The 16,318-nt window shown below is 47.8% G+C and overlaps 1 protein-coding gene across 1 annotated transcript in view; it reads left to right on the top strand.

The window, feature by feature from the left end:
• Positions 1-16,318, top strand: part of Scara5 (scavenger receptor class A member 5) — an 80,657-nt gene that overhangs the window by 18,323 nt on the left and 46,016 nt on the right. The gene's annotated exons all lie outside the window — the stretch shown is intronic.

The following is a 16,318-nucleotide window of genomic DNA, read 5'->3' as shown; positions in this document are numbered from 1 at the left end:
CTCTACTCCCCATCAAGCGGGACCAGTCACCCGGGCATGGTAACAGGATTCTCAGGTTTCCACACGTGAGGCTTCTGGAGCAGTATCTGTCCCATCAATCAAGTGACCCGAGGAACAGCCAACAACAGCAACAACAAGAGAGTCATGATTGATCCCAGAGGCCAAAGGATGGTGTCCAGCAAGACCTCTCACGGGCCGAGGCAGCCAGGGGATGATGTGAACATGTTCTTGGGCTCCTCAGTGCGAGGTTGGGATCTGGGGTTTGTGGGTTTGGCTGCCAGGACCATAACAAATTTCTGGAATGCTTGGAAAGTGCTCCAGCCCGGCAGGAATGCCAGGCTATGGCGTTACAACCGCTCTGCAGAACAGGACTTGTCGGTGGCAGAAGGGGTTCTAGAGGAGAGAGACAAGGCCGGTAGAGGGCCTGGGCCAGGAGGCCGGAGGCCTGAGAGGCCTGAGAGGCATTTTCCCTGGGACACAGAAGACCTACAGGGGAGGAAAGGTCTCTTGTGGGACCCGAAGGGCTGGCAAGTGGAAAAGGAGAGCCTGGGTGTGGAGCCAGGCCCAAGGATAGACATTGTAACGACAGATTTCCACTCAGAACACTGAGAGTTTCTAACCCTTGGCACCATCCCGCATGACAGAAAGGCTTTCCCCTGGCTTGTGTTTGCATAGGATTTATGATGACATTTTGGAAGCTTCAGAAAGGAGGGTGGAACATGGTTTCTCAATCTCATGAAAATGTTGCCACGTTCCTTAGTTGTTCCAAGTGGAAACCTGGGCAGTGTGAAGTTTCTCTTATTTACCTTTCTTACCCTCCCTCTCTTCTTCCCTCCCTCTCTCCCTCCCTTCCTTCCTTTCTCTAATCACTTTTGACCCTAGAAGTTTTGGGGTACCACGTGGCTTGTGTGGAATGAAATTTTGGGGTGTCTTAGAACTAATCTGAGGAAGCTCTGTCCCCTATCTCGATGTGTGGCCCCTGCCATCTCCAAGGTTCTTGTCTGGAAAGTCATGTTGGCCTCCAGGTGAGGTTATATGGGGAGGGAGGCCCTGGAAGAGTACGGTCAGCCATTGCCTTTCCCAGCGGAAGTGGAATGTGGCACATGGGTCTACAGGCCCTTGACATGACTCTACCTGACCTTAGAGAGGTTTCTTCAGGTTAGCTGACTAACAGCCTCCCAAGAAGCTGCCTTCCCAGCAAATGTCAAGGTGACAGGAGATGAGGGAGACGGTTCCGGATGAACCATACCTTGCCTGGCCTTCTGTCGGGTTCTTGCGGTGGAGGTTTTCATTCTTGGCTTGCTGCCTGGCCCTGGAGAAGTCATCTTGCACAACACGTCCATTGGAGCCACAAACTTCAAAACTTCTTTGTGAGCCCAAAGCTCACACACCTTATACCTAGATGACAATCTTATTTATGGCGTGCAGTATTATGTCTGGGACTGAACATCTAATTGGAGTATAAACTTATTCTTACTGTTTCCAGCATTACACAATTATACCCTCATTATTTCAAAATACTATGAATGCTGCTATTCCATCGTGGGAATTCTCACAAATCCTCATCCTGCACAAATATTCAAAATAAAAGGCCAATCCTGTATCTTTTGTTTTCCTGGCTTCCCCAATCAGATTAGTCTAGCCATTGCCCAAATGAGTCTCTCAATTAGACTTCCTGCTCACCCTCTAACCATCCGCTTCTGACCAGCATCCTTCCAGGAACTGTTCTCTGGTATTTCCACACCATTACTAGGGTCCATTCTGTCTGCTCACAGCCGCTGTCATCTCCAAGGAAGCTGCCACAGCGTTTCCTTCCACCTCCAATTTCCTCGTTTTCTTCTTTCATTAACACGTTTTGTTGAGTACCTGAGATGGAATTCCCTGTTGTCCTCACTGTGTTCCAGATTATTGCAGCGAACACAGACTGTGGGTCTAAGTTCATAAACAAGAGACTTGAGGTTGGGCAGCCAGGTGATCAGAAGGTCCTCAGTTAGCACTTTTGGCAGGATAATCTCAACGATGGAGCTAACGGGTTAGAGGGGACTCCCTACTCAGGCGCAGTGCTGGGACATCACTATGGTGACCAAGAATGGACATCAGGAATCACTCTTCTTCCCCTTTCCTGTGGCAGCGGGGAGACTGTCCTCGGGAACAAGTCTATGATGCAGGTGCCCGTTGAGGGACATTTTTTTGTACATTATAAAAACGCCAAGGACACATGAGGGATCATTTCCTGCCCCTGTTGCCTAAGGAGGTGTGTGCATTCCTTGAGAAATGAGTTCATTTTTTACCTTGAGGAGGCTGTGGATCTAAAAAACCATTACCATCCCTTTCAAGGAGACAATGACCCAAACGGAGGGTCTCCCTGCTATTCCGTGTGGGAATTCACCAGTAATGGAAGCGCAAACCAGTGGACCGTTGCCGGGCCACCTGTAATCTAACTACAGCAAGTGAAGAGCTGTGGAAGGTGTTCTTGTGGGAGCCTTGTTCTGGTTCCACTTCGCACCACACTGCTTGCTCTTCCTCTATCCCATTTGCCTCTACTTCATAGTGTCGTTTGTATATGCTGGTCAACTCCCCCAATCCCTTTTGGATAAGTAACTATAACACTACCTGTTCTTTGGATTGTACGTACACTGGCCCGGCAGTGTTCAGAGAGAATATTAACGTGGAGAGGATTGTGTAGCGCTTTACGCATGGATAGCTCTGGCCACTGGAGCAGCCAGCCTGCCCACTCCTCTCGTACCAGCTGTGGTGGCGATGGCTCAGTACCATGTCCTTCCTGTGCCAGCATTTCCTTATTTGAAAATGGAGGAAATGACGTTGGTGCCTGGGTCACTGCGCAGTTCTGAGGGTTCAGTCTGTCGGTCTAGCCGAGACACTGAGGGTTGCTGGTGGTTGTACTCTTACTTTCATTAGGGTCATTACTCTTTCCTTGGTTTTCCTTGCAGCCCATTTAGCTCGATGATGTAAACAGATTTTATCTCAATTCATCTGCAAGTGCTCAGTAGTCTTGGGAACAATACTTTGCTGCCTGGATATTAGAACACTCATTTGTAAAAATCGCAGGTTGGGCCAAATCTGTGCTTCTGTCTTTAATGCCACGGTTACAGATACCTTTTACATTACAACCAGGGCACTCTTGTAACTACACCCCAGAAAACCCTTCCTCCTGTGAGCAGCGCTGATGGTTTTCTCTACTACTCTGTAACTGTGGATGTTTTCAATGGTCACAGCCTATCCACTAATGGGACATGAGCTACAGTCTGCAAAACATCGGGCCAACATCTTATTTTTCTCTGTGTCTTTTGAGCATTCTAAGAGAATAGTTACATCCTGAATAGAATATTGGAGCCAGATATATGGGTTCAAATCCAGGCCGCATTGTTGAATGGGCCATTGTTGTTTTTTTGTGAGTGTGTGTGTGTGTGTGTGTGTGTGTGTGTGTGTGTGTGTGTGTGTGTGTGTGTGTGTGTGGCAGTTTTTAAAAATTATTCTCTTTAAGTAAGATACAAAGGAAGTTTCAATTCAGTGAATAAGGTTATGACTACAATGCACCCCTTCCATCATTCCCTCCCATCTTTCCCAACCCCACCCAAAACCTCAAGTTATGTAATTCGTTTTCACATCTGTACATCGAATATAATGACTAGTATTCACCTACCTATTTCTTTCTCCCGGATGACTCTATTGTAGTAACCCTAAAAATTTCTGTTTCCTTGATTATAAAATGATATTCCCTCTGTTAGATGGTTGTGAAGACTAAATTAATACAGGAAAACTGTTAGGGCTTAGAACATAAAAGGAACGAACAAAGTATTAGATACTACTACTGATACAATGGTGGGGTGTTGCATGGAGAAGAGCAAAGGACTAGATTTGCAAAGTTTAGATGTGTACTTAGTTAGCCTATGAACCCATGAATATGTCAGCAGAGAGAGCTGGGCTCCAACCTGAGCCCAGTGACCAAAGGAACCCTTGAAGCTTCATCCGGGATCTCAGACCTGCCGTGACACTGCACACGTGCCGAGAAGCAGGACGGCATTTCCAGCGCCGGGCTCTCTAGTGGGGAGAGCACTGGAGCCGGCTCCGTGATGCCAGCCCCGCCCTCGGCACCAAGACGCTCGGCCTTGGGAAGGGCCTCAAAGGACATCTCGTACAGCCTCCCGTCCTCAAAGGACATCTCGTACAGCCTCCCGTCCAAGGCAAGGACTTCCCTCCCGACTGGCCAGGAAGACAAAGTTTTGTGCTGCTCCTGAAGAAGGCCGTGTGCCTTCCCATTCCCCTCACTGTCTCTTTACGGTACAACCCCGCCCAAGGTCACTGTAGAAACCCAGAGGGAGCAAGCCGTCTCCCCCATCCGCAGACTCTCATCAGGCCTGGCCTGGAGCCCGCTCTGGGTGGAGGTCTTGCTCTTCACCCGTGCTACATTACATGACATTATTGGTTCATGTGCCTGCTGCCTCCTCCCCGTGAGCTCCAGGTCAGATGTAAAACAGATTTATAAACAGAACAGGAGATAAAACTGATATATAACAGATACAAAACAGATATATAAACAGAACGAGACCCCTCCTGGTATGGCCTGGCCAGGGCAGAGGGCTCTGGGTGGAGGCAAACTTAGCCTGGGCCCACTGCTTGCTGCCTAAACTTGCATGGGCTTTGGTAGTGAAGACTCCTCATAATGCACACAGAGATGGAATACTATGCAGCCCCTAACCATCGTGACATTCCCGACCCCAGCTCCGGTGCTCTTTCAAAGGACCCCACATTACCTAGTGAGTCCCCCCACCCCCCGCCACCATTCCAGGACAGCACAATTAGCTTTGTCAGTCCTGTTGTTGCTTTAACTTCAGTGCAGACATTGTCAGTAAGCCCAGCAAAATGCCATCCCCCTTGTTCCTGCCAAGTATTGCTGCCTGTTGCATCAATCTGACTCTGGATGCAGACATCCGTCACCTAGCCCTCCCTGTCAGCCTTTGTGCCAGTTATGTTAGAGCTGATCTCCTAACCCAGTCTCATCCATCTCCTAACCCAGTCTCCATCCATCTCCTAACCCAGTCTCCATCCGTAGCCTGCTGCCTCACGTGCAGTTCCCGGGGTGGGGTAGGGGGGTGGGGGGGTGGTAGAGGTGGGAACATGACCAAGGGCCCTCTACTCCATGCACACATTTTACCACACATACTCACGTGTGTGTGTGCATGTGTGTGTGTGAATGCACATGTGTGCAAGGCTGTGTGTGGTTAACTCCAGGACCTGCACAGACTTCTCCTTAAACATGGGCCACACTCCCTGGAGAAGCCTGTGACCTGCGTGCATCCCCCCCCCCTCCCGGCTCAGCCTGGCTTCCACCTCACCAGAGCTCCACCAGCAGAAGGCGCCACGGAAAGCAGGGGGAGGCAGGACCGAGGGGCGGTGACACCTTGCCCTCCCTATGTAGGTGGGGACAGCTGGCACACGTCACCGGCACATTGGACAATGAGCCCCCTGCGTCTTCAGTCACAGGCTTACTGAGCCATCCGGAGGACGGGCAGATCTCAGCTCTGTGCCATGGGAGACCAAGAGCCACTCCAACCCATACCTGTTCCTATGAATAAAGTTTTATTAACACACACCCACACACACTCATTGATGTTACCTATCAATAGCTGCTTTCACATTACAGTGGCAGAGTTAGTGGTGATAGGGACTCAGTAGCCCACAGAGCCTAGATGGCTGTTGACAGAGATGGTTTGTCAGCCCTCTGCTCACTGGTTAGCTCCCTGTCTCTAGATAGTTCTTCACCGTTTTCAAAGATTTTTCACGTATATTTTTGGCCTCCAATCCTTGTAGCATCCAAGGAATCTAGAGAGGAAAAAGCCCATTTTCTGGCTGAGGAAACTGAGTCTCAGAATTGCTGTGTCCGTGGCCTGTGGTCCCTCAGCCAGGAATCAGGTCTAGAGCGCGGCGAGCCCTGTGGTTTCTTCCCAGGCCTCGGGTCTGAGGCTGAGCGAGCTGCCTAGGGTGGCAGCGCTAGGGAAAGGAGCTTTCCCAGTGAATGAACATGGGCGGGGTCGGCAGCGGCACCTTGCTTGCTTTCCTCTGCCGCGTGGCCTCTTTCTTCCAGACTTGGCCATGGCACCTTTGAACCCCGCGGCCCTGCTCTCTGCCCTTGTCTCCTGCTGAGGATGCCCAGGGTGGTTGATTAGATTTTACCACTCATGGGTGACTCTGGGATTGGAGCCGAGCCACTCACAAGTTCTTGTTTCCATCCTGATGGGAAGAAGAAATAATAAACGCATGGGATTTCTCTGATGATCCTAAGAAGGAGCGTGCCTTGGCAGACTCTGCCCAGGCGCTCAGAGCAACTTTCCCCCTCAAGTTCAGAACACAGCCTTACCGAAGCATAGGAGCTACGGGGAGGACACAGAGGAGGCCTTCTTGAAGTAATCTGAGAGAGGGGAAGGGGCTTCCGATATTCACATCTCACCGCCGATGTGGCCCATCGCCATGGGGCTCTCTTTGGGAAATCTCAGAAGAGAGCCAGGCCCAGGACTCCTCCACTCAGGGGATGTAGGAGACTCTCACAGGTGCAAGCCACGTTTCTCTGGACTCAGCCATCGCTGGTAGAGAGAACCTACCAATAGCATGTGAGGGTTCCTTTCTTCCGAGTTTTCATTAGCAGTTCTTGTTCTTCTTCCAATTGCCATGCTGCCTGGGCTGAGATATAGTTGGGTTTGCATTTCTTTCATGGCTAAGGGTGTTGAGTATTTCTTCATATATTTGTACATCCTTTGTTTGAGGATTGTCTGTTTGGTTCATTTATCCATTTATTGGATGGATTGCTCTTTTTTTGGTGTTTAATCTTTTTTTTTTTGGTCAGTCATGGGGCTTGAACTCTGGGCCCAGGCGCTGTCCCTCAGCTCTTCAGCTCAAGGCGAACACTCTATCACTTGCGCCACAGCGCCACTTCTGGTTTTCTGGTGGTTTATCGGAGATAAGAGTCTCACAGACTTTTCCTGCCTGGGCTGGCTTTGAACCACGATCCTCAGATCTCAGCCTCCTGAGCGGCTAGGATTACAGGTGTGAGCCACTGGCACCTGGTTAATATTTTAGTTCTTTATAGATTCTAGCTAAGAAACCCCTGTCAGATGAATAGTAGGCAAAGATTCCCTCTTATTCCGTAGGCCATGTCTTCACCCTGGGAACTATTCTCTTTGTTCTGGAGAAGTTGTTTTAATTTGATGCAGTTTTGTTTATTAACTACTTATTTAACTTATTCACTTGCTCTTTTTTGCTGCTACCAGAGTTTGAACTCAGAGAGGGCTCGTACTTGCTCAGCTTTCTTGCTTGGCAGGTGTTCTACCATTTCAACCATACTTCCAGCCTGGCTTTTTGCTGTCATTTGGAGATGGAGTCGTGTGGACTGTTCTGGATCTCAGCCTCCTGAAAAGCAAGTGAGCTCACAGGCCTTACCCGCTGGTGTCAGACCCACTCATCCATTCCTGCCGTGATTTCCTGAGCTATTGGAGTTCTATTCAGAAAGTTGTTACTCTATGCCAATATCTTCACAGGTCTTTTCCTCTCTAGTGGTTTAAGGATTTTGTATTACAGTCTTTGATCTATTTTGACTTGATTTGTTTCCCTAGATTGGGAGGTTGGAGAATAAGTCTCTCTCTTGTACCTGTGGATGTCCGGTTTTCCTCACACTATTGAAGAACTTGTCTTTTCTTGAACGTGATTTTGGCGGATCAGGTGGCTGTAATTATGTGATGTGGGCTTATTTTTGGATCTACTATTTTAGTCCATCAGTCTCTGTGTCTGCTTTGGTACCATGCTGTTTTTGCTACTATGGCTCTGTAGTATAATTTGACATCAGGTATTGGAGTACCTATAGTGGGGTTTTTTTAAAAAATCAGATGGGGGGGTTCTTTTATGTATCCATATGAATTGTATGTTTTTTTGTTCTGTTTCTACACAGCCATATCCAATAAGCATGAGGTAACATAGGAGAGTGTTTACAACTTCGGTTAAGAGAAAAGAGAACCCTGTGTATGCACTGAGGGTTGTTATGCCAACATGTATACAAACGACAAGGGGTGGCGGGAACTGGGAGAAATGAAAACCGCAGTGTGTAAGTGGGTGTGGGTGGAGGGACGATGCTGGCTGGGATGCATTTTTCTCTTTCAATTTCCTCTACGGCTGTTGGAACTGTTAATGAAGTTAGCCATTTAAAAAGCCGCAGGAATCCTTCTCTAACCCTGAGAATATGGGTGCCTAGCGAGGTTCACTGCTCTGGTGAACAGGGCCCCAGCAGGCCCCCAACTGGGCAAGAAGGCCTCGCCTAGGGTAATGCTCAGCTCGGGGCTTGGGGGAAGGAGGTCAGAGGGCTGAAGCACGCTCAGGCGGGCCTGGTGTCCTGCGCCTGGCGGCTTTGGATCCTTGGGACCTGGTGACAGGCAGAGCCTGCAGCTCCTCACCACCTGGCCCTTACGTGGTCTCCTTCTCCATCCCGTGTCTGCCTGTTCGTCGTTGGCCCTGGTTGTGCCCTCTGGGCACGTTGTCTTCCTGTGGCTAGGACAGTGGCTCTTTTCTCCCCAGCCTTCCTGTCTGTGGCGCCTGGCAATCTCACTGCCCGGGCTATGGTGCGGTCCTACCTGTGTTCCCCATCCCATGCGTCACCTGATCTTCCACAAACTCTGAGCCAGTGTCCTCATTCCCACTGACAGGTGACAAGACTGAGTCTCAGTGAGGGACACCGTTCTCACAGGAGATAATATGAAGGTGCTAATACATTTAAAGGGCACTCTGGGCCTGTGCCTGCCACCCTTCCAGCCTCTTGGTAGAGGGTAGACAGGGAAACTGAGGCACCTGGAACAGAGGAGCATGGGAACACTTCCCCACAGGAATCCAGTCCCACGCCAGTTCTCTGTTCCACTCCTTTGGGCTCAGCTCACGCAGCCTGGGCATGTGGGATTTTTACGAGGTCTGTTTTACGGCACAAGCACATATGACCGATGACGGGGCTGTGGTATCCCACTGCAAAGATGAAATAAAACATACGATCTCCCGGCAGAGGATTTTTAAATGTCCTTGATAAACTAGGTGGACAGAACATTCCCATTTCCTCCCATAGGCAGCCATGGCTTTCCATTTGACGAGGCGCGAGGGGCTGGAATAATGTTCCTCTCACTCTTGGAACGGGTCCCGTAGCTGGAGCGGTCTGCTCTCAGCTGTTTGTTTTTCTTCCTAGCAGAGAATCTTGGGAATGGTACCCACCAAACCCCGTGGGTACAGCCACGAGGAGCCGTGTGGCCCCTGGCCATATATGCCCCTCCCACACGGGGTCCAGCCCGTGCCTTTCCTCCTACTGGGCAGAGGCTAGCCCAGCATTCTGGACATACCTATAGAGCAGACCCAGCCAGTCTCCTTCTCCTGCCTCCCTGAGGGGGAGAAGATGGAGGAAGGAGAAAGGAGCCGCTGGCCCCCAGGCTCGAGGCCAGGCTCTGAAACTTCAGCTGAGCCGAGGCTGTGCCCGAGTCCCTCCCAAGTCAGCCCATCTATCCTGCGGGCTTGGGTGGGACGGGCTGAGGCTGAGTAATTTCTTGCCTGGAGTGCTTGTTGTTTGGATCCAAACAGACCCTCCTCTGAGTTGCCACCCTCACCCTTGGGGGTGGCGAATTCTGAGACCCAGCCAGAGGCTTAGTCTGTCTTTCCACCCCTACCCCCACACAGCACCCCCTCTTAAATTACCCTGTGGGATGGTTTTTATTGTGGGAAAATACACAATATAAAATTTACCATCTTGACCATTTTAAAGGGTAGGGTTTAGTGGTGTTAAGTACATTCACATGGGTGTGTAGCCCTCTCTATCGCCCATCTCTCAAACTCCCCCATCTTCAGGGCCTCCCTCCATGCCCTGAAAACCCCCCTGAACTTCCTGTGTCTTTGAGAAACTGGACTACGCTAGGTACCGCACAGAAGAGGAATCACATAGCCATTGTCCTTTTGGGACTGTAGATTTCACTTGGTCCAATGTCTTCAAGGTTCACTTCTGCTTAGTCTGTGTCGGAATGTCCTTCCTTTTATAGGCCACATGCTGTTCCTCCCTTCCTCTGTCACGGGTGGCTGGTATCTTCTGGTTACTGGAAATGCTTAATACTGCCGTGAGCCTGGGTGTACAATGATCTGTTTGTGTCTCCACGATCCAGAATTGCTTGTCCTTTTCATCTTTAAGCCAGATTGCATTTCAAAGTCCAGGAAGACGTTATGGCTGCCCGAGACCTCTGTCTTCAAACAGAGGAGGTTGAAGGAAGACAAAGGAGAAAATCCAACGCTATAAGGATAATGGATTTTAATTCTCCTATAGGGTCTCAGAAGTCGTTCAAGCTGAGATGGGGCAATCAGGGAATATTGTTGGAAACTCAGATTCCTTCCCATTCTTGCATCAGAAAGTGGGCATCCACTTACTGGGCTGAAGACGGTTAAAGGGCCTCCTCAGATTCTCTCTGGCCTGGGCACACACAAGTGTCAACCAACCCTGCCCAGGCTTCAGATAGACCTATGTTTGCTGTGTCTGTCTGGGTTGTCTGCTATGGCCTTTATTAGTCTGCTGGCTCAAACAATAAGCACAATTGTCTCAAGGATATGGAGACTGGAAGTCCCAGCCAGGGCTCAGCAGGGCTGGCTTCCGTGAGGGCTCTCCCTGCCCTGCAGATGGCCTTCTTCCTGTGTTTCCTTTTCTTACAAGGACACTGCTCAGGTTCCTAATTCACAGCCTCATTTTACCTTTATCACTTCTTCGAAGACCTTATCTTCAAACCAAATATGGCTTACCTTGTGAGGTTTCCGGGTTTGGGACTTTGACATAGGAATTTTGGAGAGACACAAATCAGCCTATGTTCATTTCCTCCTTTAGTTAAGGGATTATTTCATATTGTTTTATATTACCTAGACATAACAAGACTATCGAGTACATTAAAAGGAATGAGGCATGATTCCATAGCTCTAAAATCAGTTAAATCCAATAATGCTAGGTGTGTGTGTGCGCGTGCGCGTGCATGCGCGCGTGCATTCATGCACACATGCGCATGCCAGTACTCAGGCTTGAACTCTGGGCCTGGGCACTGTTCCTGAACTCTTTTGCTCAAGGCTTGTATTCTACCACTTGAGGCACAGCTTCACTTTCAGCTGTGTTAATTGGAGACAAAGAGTCTCATAGACTTTCCTGGCTTTGAAAATTGATCCTCAGATCTCAGCTTCCTAAGTAGCAAGCATTACAGATATGAGCCACAGCCCTGGCAGTTGCTCCTTTCTAATCCTTATGTTTGTTTTTATTCTTCATGCATGTGTGAATGAGTTTGCTTACGATTACACATTTCCCATGTTGTTACCTTCAGTTATTGTGAGTGAGGATTCCAGTGAAGACTGCCGAGTGGATGCGCTGCGGTTTCTGATTCTTAATTCCTCATGCATGACTTCTCCAGGTTTCAAGTGCCACAAATAAAAAGTACAACGAGTTTCTTTGCACTATAAATTTCCCTTTCTTTTGGATTCTTCCTTGGGGTGAATTCCCATGAGTGAGATTCTTTCACAAAGGATGCAAACATTTTTACGGCTCTTCATACATTGTGCCAAGATTGCTTTTCCAGAAGAATTTTGCACAGTCATCAGCAATGTGTAAACATACTGGTCTTTTCTGGAGTCTAGCCAGCATGATGTAGCATTGCTCCACTACTTTTAAAGACAGTTTCCTTTTGTACTTTGGTGTTCGCTTGTTCATGATCTGAAGTTTTTCAGTTGATTATTAATTATGACATCTCTTGAGGGAACTGGTCACGTAAGCCTTTTTGCTATAGAAGGTCAATTCAGATATTTGTGTGTGTGTGTGTGTGTGTGTGTATGTCTGTGTGTGTGTGTGTGTGTGTGTGTGTGTGTGTCTGTGTCTGTGTCTGTGCCTGTACTGGCTTTTACCTTTAAGTCTTGCATTCTATCACTCAAGTCATACCTCTCCTCCCAGCTTTTTGCTGGCTAATTGGCGATAAGTCTCATGAAGTTTTCTGCTGGGATGTCTGTGATCTACAATCTCAGATCTCAGCCTCCTAAGTTGCTAGGTCTACAGGCAGGAGCCACCAGTGCCAGACTAGGTCATGTATTTATTATTCACCATATGTTTGCCACCCTGGGATGCCAAGGGATGACAGAGCAAGGCCTGGTTTTTACCTTTCCTAAAGATGTTAACATTTGCATTGTACTTGTCATTTATTTTTTGTGCCCAATTCACTGCTTTGTACACTGAACATCTCAATAAATTCTTATTATACGTAGTTCAATCCCAGATGACATGTTTATCTTCTCTGTGGTTCTGAGAGACCTACATTGCATTCCAAGGAATGTAGAATCAGAATCCAGTATGATTCTGAAACCCTAGAGAGAGAAGGCAGACTGATCATTCAATATCAACAAACACCAAGTCGTGCTCTAGAGAAATGGGAAAGATATGACTCTGTAATTTGTAACACTTTAACTAGACACATGATATTTGTACTTACTTATGGGACATAGTGTGAAATTTCAATTCCTGTTCAACAGTAATTTTTTAAAGTGAGGTTTAGGGTTTGGCATTGGCAACATGCTCAGTATGAGTAAGTATGCAGCTCAGCTGCCCACCTGCTGCTGTTGTGCTCAGAGAATAAGGAAGGGGCAGACCTGTTCAGCTCCCAGAGGGCTTGAGGGCCAGACATTTGCTTAGTGTTTACTTTCTTTTTCCAGGTTATTTGTTTATTTATTTATTTTTGGTGTCAGTCTAGTTGGTACAGCAGTTAGAGTCATTTCTAAGAATAAGAGGACAAAGCAGGCGTGGGTGATAAGAAGCATAAAGAAAGTACGGGGGGGGGGCTTGCCCATCCTGCCACTACCCACTCAAGGCAGTCCAGCCCTCAGAACACGGGGTAGACCCTGTGAACACATCTCTTCCTTGTCACACAGCCCAGGAGCGAGAACAGGGGAACAGCTGCTCAGGGATCCTCACTGACGCGTCTAGGAGGAGGTGAACTCACCTGGAGGCCTGGTGCCTCTGTACCTGGTCTGAATCCAGGGGCAGCAGTGATTCAGGTGTAACCAGAGTCTCAGGATCCACCTGCACAGCAAGGGCAGAGCAACCTCCTTCACGGTCAGAAAACACCTAGGCTCTGTGGAAGTGACTGGAAGGAGGAGAGCGTGTTCTAGACCTCAGTGGATAGTACCACGGGGGAACCAGGGCTCAGGACGAGCAGTCCTGGTGGCCGCTAGGTTGGAAAGGGTGAGTGGCTGTGTGTTCCTGTTAAACAAAGATGTGGACTCACAAGAGTCTGTGTGAAGGCCTCAGTCATTGGCTGGTGGTCGGAAAACCATTTCTTTTTACAGTCTCAGTTCTGCATCTGTACAAATGATGAGGATTAAGCACTGGTCAAGAGTTAAAATGAGATGTTCATGACAGTGCTTTGCAAAATATAAAGCTCTGGGCCTTCATCTGATGTTCCAATATGAATAATAATGTCAACGAATCTAATGATCAGTGGAGAGGCATCAAAGTGGAGCATCTGCATATGATGGGTGAGAAGAAGAAGAAGAAGAAGAAGAAGAAGAAGAAGAAGAAGAAGAAGAAGAAGAAGAAGAAGAAGAAGAAGAAGAAGAAGAAGAAGAAGAAGAAGAAGAAGAAGAAGACGACGACGACGACGACGACGACGACGACGACGAGGAGGACGAGGAGGAGGACGAGGAGGAGGAGGAGGAGGACGAGGAGGAGGAGGAGGAGGAGGAGGAGGAGGAGGAGGAGGAGGAGGAGGAGGAGGAGAAAGAGGAAGAGGAAGAGGAAGAGGAAGAGGAAGATCTTAGATTTGAAGAATGCAGAGGCTTCCTTCTACAAAATTGATTTCCTCAAGTGGAATCAAATCTGCATAAAACTCAGACCACAGTGCCTGGACAAAAGTAAGCACTCAGAGTTTATAAGAATGAGCTTGAGCTTGAGTTCTTATACACTTCCTTCCAAGGCAGACATTATTAATTCCATTTTTAGACAGAGAGGGCGAGACTCAGAAAGACAAAGTCCCCTTGTAATGAGTTGATGGTGACCAGAACTTGAACCTAGGCCTTTATAGTCTAAGCTAGAACTTTCTTCCTTTCTAGTTTAACTGTTTCTAAAAACCCATCCAGTTCTTAGAGTCTATGAAATTCTACAATCTGCTTCCTCACTTCACACAGCCCCCTGAACTTCAACAAAGCTGCCAGCTTTTGAAAAATTGTAAACATGAGTTGCATGCTGTGATTTTTTTTATTATGAGATGTTATACGTTGTCATCAAAGCTTTTCTCTTTTTAGAAAGTTTCTGACTCCATCAAAATACAATACTATGATTGATGATTGTCCTTGGCACAATTTTATGTTACTCTTTCTCAATACTAAATATTTTTTATAATACTGGAGTTATCCAACCAACTAATAATGCAAAAATACTCTGGGGACCAATCAATCCTCCCAAGTAACTCATTCTCTCAGTCTTAATGTTTTTAATTGGAAAACTGCCTTATTTGGGTAGAGATGCTTTTTGTATTATTGTTAGTGGTGATTCACATGGATGCATGAGCAGCTGGGTGAGTGGATGGATGGGTAGATGCATGAGGGGATTCATGGACAGATGGGTGAGTAGCTAGGAGATGATGGATGGGTAGAGGTACATGGCTGGATAGGTAGATGAGTGGGTAGATTCCTAGATGGATGGGTGAGTAGGTAAGGGATGATGGGTGGATGGATGGATGGGTAGATGAGTGAGTAATGGAACAATGGATAGATGAATGGTGAATTCATACCTGGATAGGTGAGTGGGTAGGGGATGAATGGGTAGATAAGTAAGTGATGGGACTTAATTCTAGTTTCCTTGACAACAGTGTGATATACGAAAAAGAGATATAAACTAGGTTTCAAGAACTGTGACTACATTTTTCAAGGCTGTAACTATAGCCTTGGTTCTGCCACCAATAATCTAGATGGTCTGGACATTTTATATCTCCTTTTCTAGTCTGTTTCTTCATCTGGAAGTAAGAAGTAAATAAATATTACTCTCTTTTTTTTTTTGGTCGGTCGTGGGTCTTGAACTCTGGGCCTGGGTGCTGTCCTTCAGCTCTTCAGCTCAAGGCTAGGGCTCTACCATTTGAGCCACAGTGCCACGTCTGTTTTTCTGAGTGGTTTATTGGAGATATAAGAGTTTCTTGGACGTTCCTGCCTGGGCTGGCTTTGAACTGTGATCCTCAGATCTCAGCCTCCTGAGTAGGCTAGGATGATAGGCGTGAGCCACTGGCGCCCAGCTAATCTCACTTTTTTAAACCCAAAGTATGATTTTACTGTCTTGTGAGTCCACTTTTGGAGAAATTTGATTCCCAAACCTCATGTTTTGAGAAGAAACTTAATAAATGTCTGGATTCCTGGCAAATCTGGCCTAGATTCCTCACATACTTATTAGTGAGAAGAATTTTCAACCTCCTTAAAATACTTTATGATAGATTCAACAAGTGAAGAAAGATGGATCTGAGAAAACCTGCCAACATCACCCCAATCCAAACGGTGTGGAAGCTCTGGGAGGGAGCTGTTGAGCTGCTTGAAAACAAGCACTTAGAGAACAACTTGTCCAGAGAGAAAGAGACAGAGGCACACGCTGGCTACCCTTGCTGGTTCCAGGATTCTAGTCTCCACAGGACAGGGGGCCAGGAGGCAGCCTAGAGACGCCAGAAGTTCACCAGCCTTCCTGATAGAGCCAGAGATGGACCTGTACGTGGGGACGGGGATGTGGAACGAAACAAGACACAGAATCTGGGCTTAAATTCTGCCCTTGCCATCCACAAGCCATGCCATCCTGAACACATTACCCATCTCGCTAAGCCACATTGTAACTCTGAAAAAATGTACAATGATCTCAGCAAATCACATGAGATAAAAGACAAACAGGCCCCGCCCTCTAGCTGGCACGGAGTAGACTCACATGGCTATTAGCTTCCTTTCTTCTTTCTTCCAGTTAGTCCATCCATACCTTTGTCAAGCTGCCTGACCTGGGAACCAACAGGGTTCTTCTGTGTAGGACTCCGTTTCCTTAGTTGTAAAATTGCGAGGGTTGTCCAAGTGACCAGCTTTCAGGTCTGATTTTGCCATCATTTGGTTTGGTCCCTGAGAAGACCTGCAGCATACAGTTGGTGGCTAACAAGGTAAGGATGAGGGGCCCTATCAGGGGCCATGGGAAAAGCTATGCATCCAGTGGGAGACAGATCTCCACCCTGACAGGCCACCTGTAGAGGGCATTTTAGAACTACCT

Source organism: Dipodomys merriami, unplaced genomic scaffold (assembly GCF_024711535.1).
Source record: "Dipodomys merriami isolate MVZ:Mamm:240054 unplaced genomic scaffold, mDipMer1.0.p SCAF_12, whole genome shotgun sequence".
Taxonomy (NCBI): Eukaryota; Metazoa; Chordata; class Mammalia; order Rodentia; family Heteromyidae; genus Dipodomys; species Dipodomys merriami.
The sequence above is the reverse complement of the archived record's forward strand: the minus strand, read 5'-3'. Positions and strand labels throughout refer to the sequence as shown.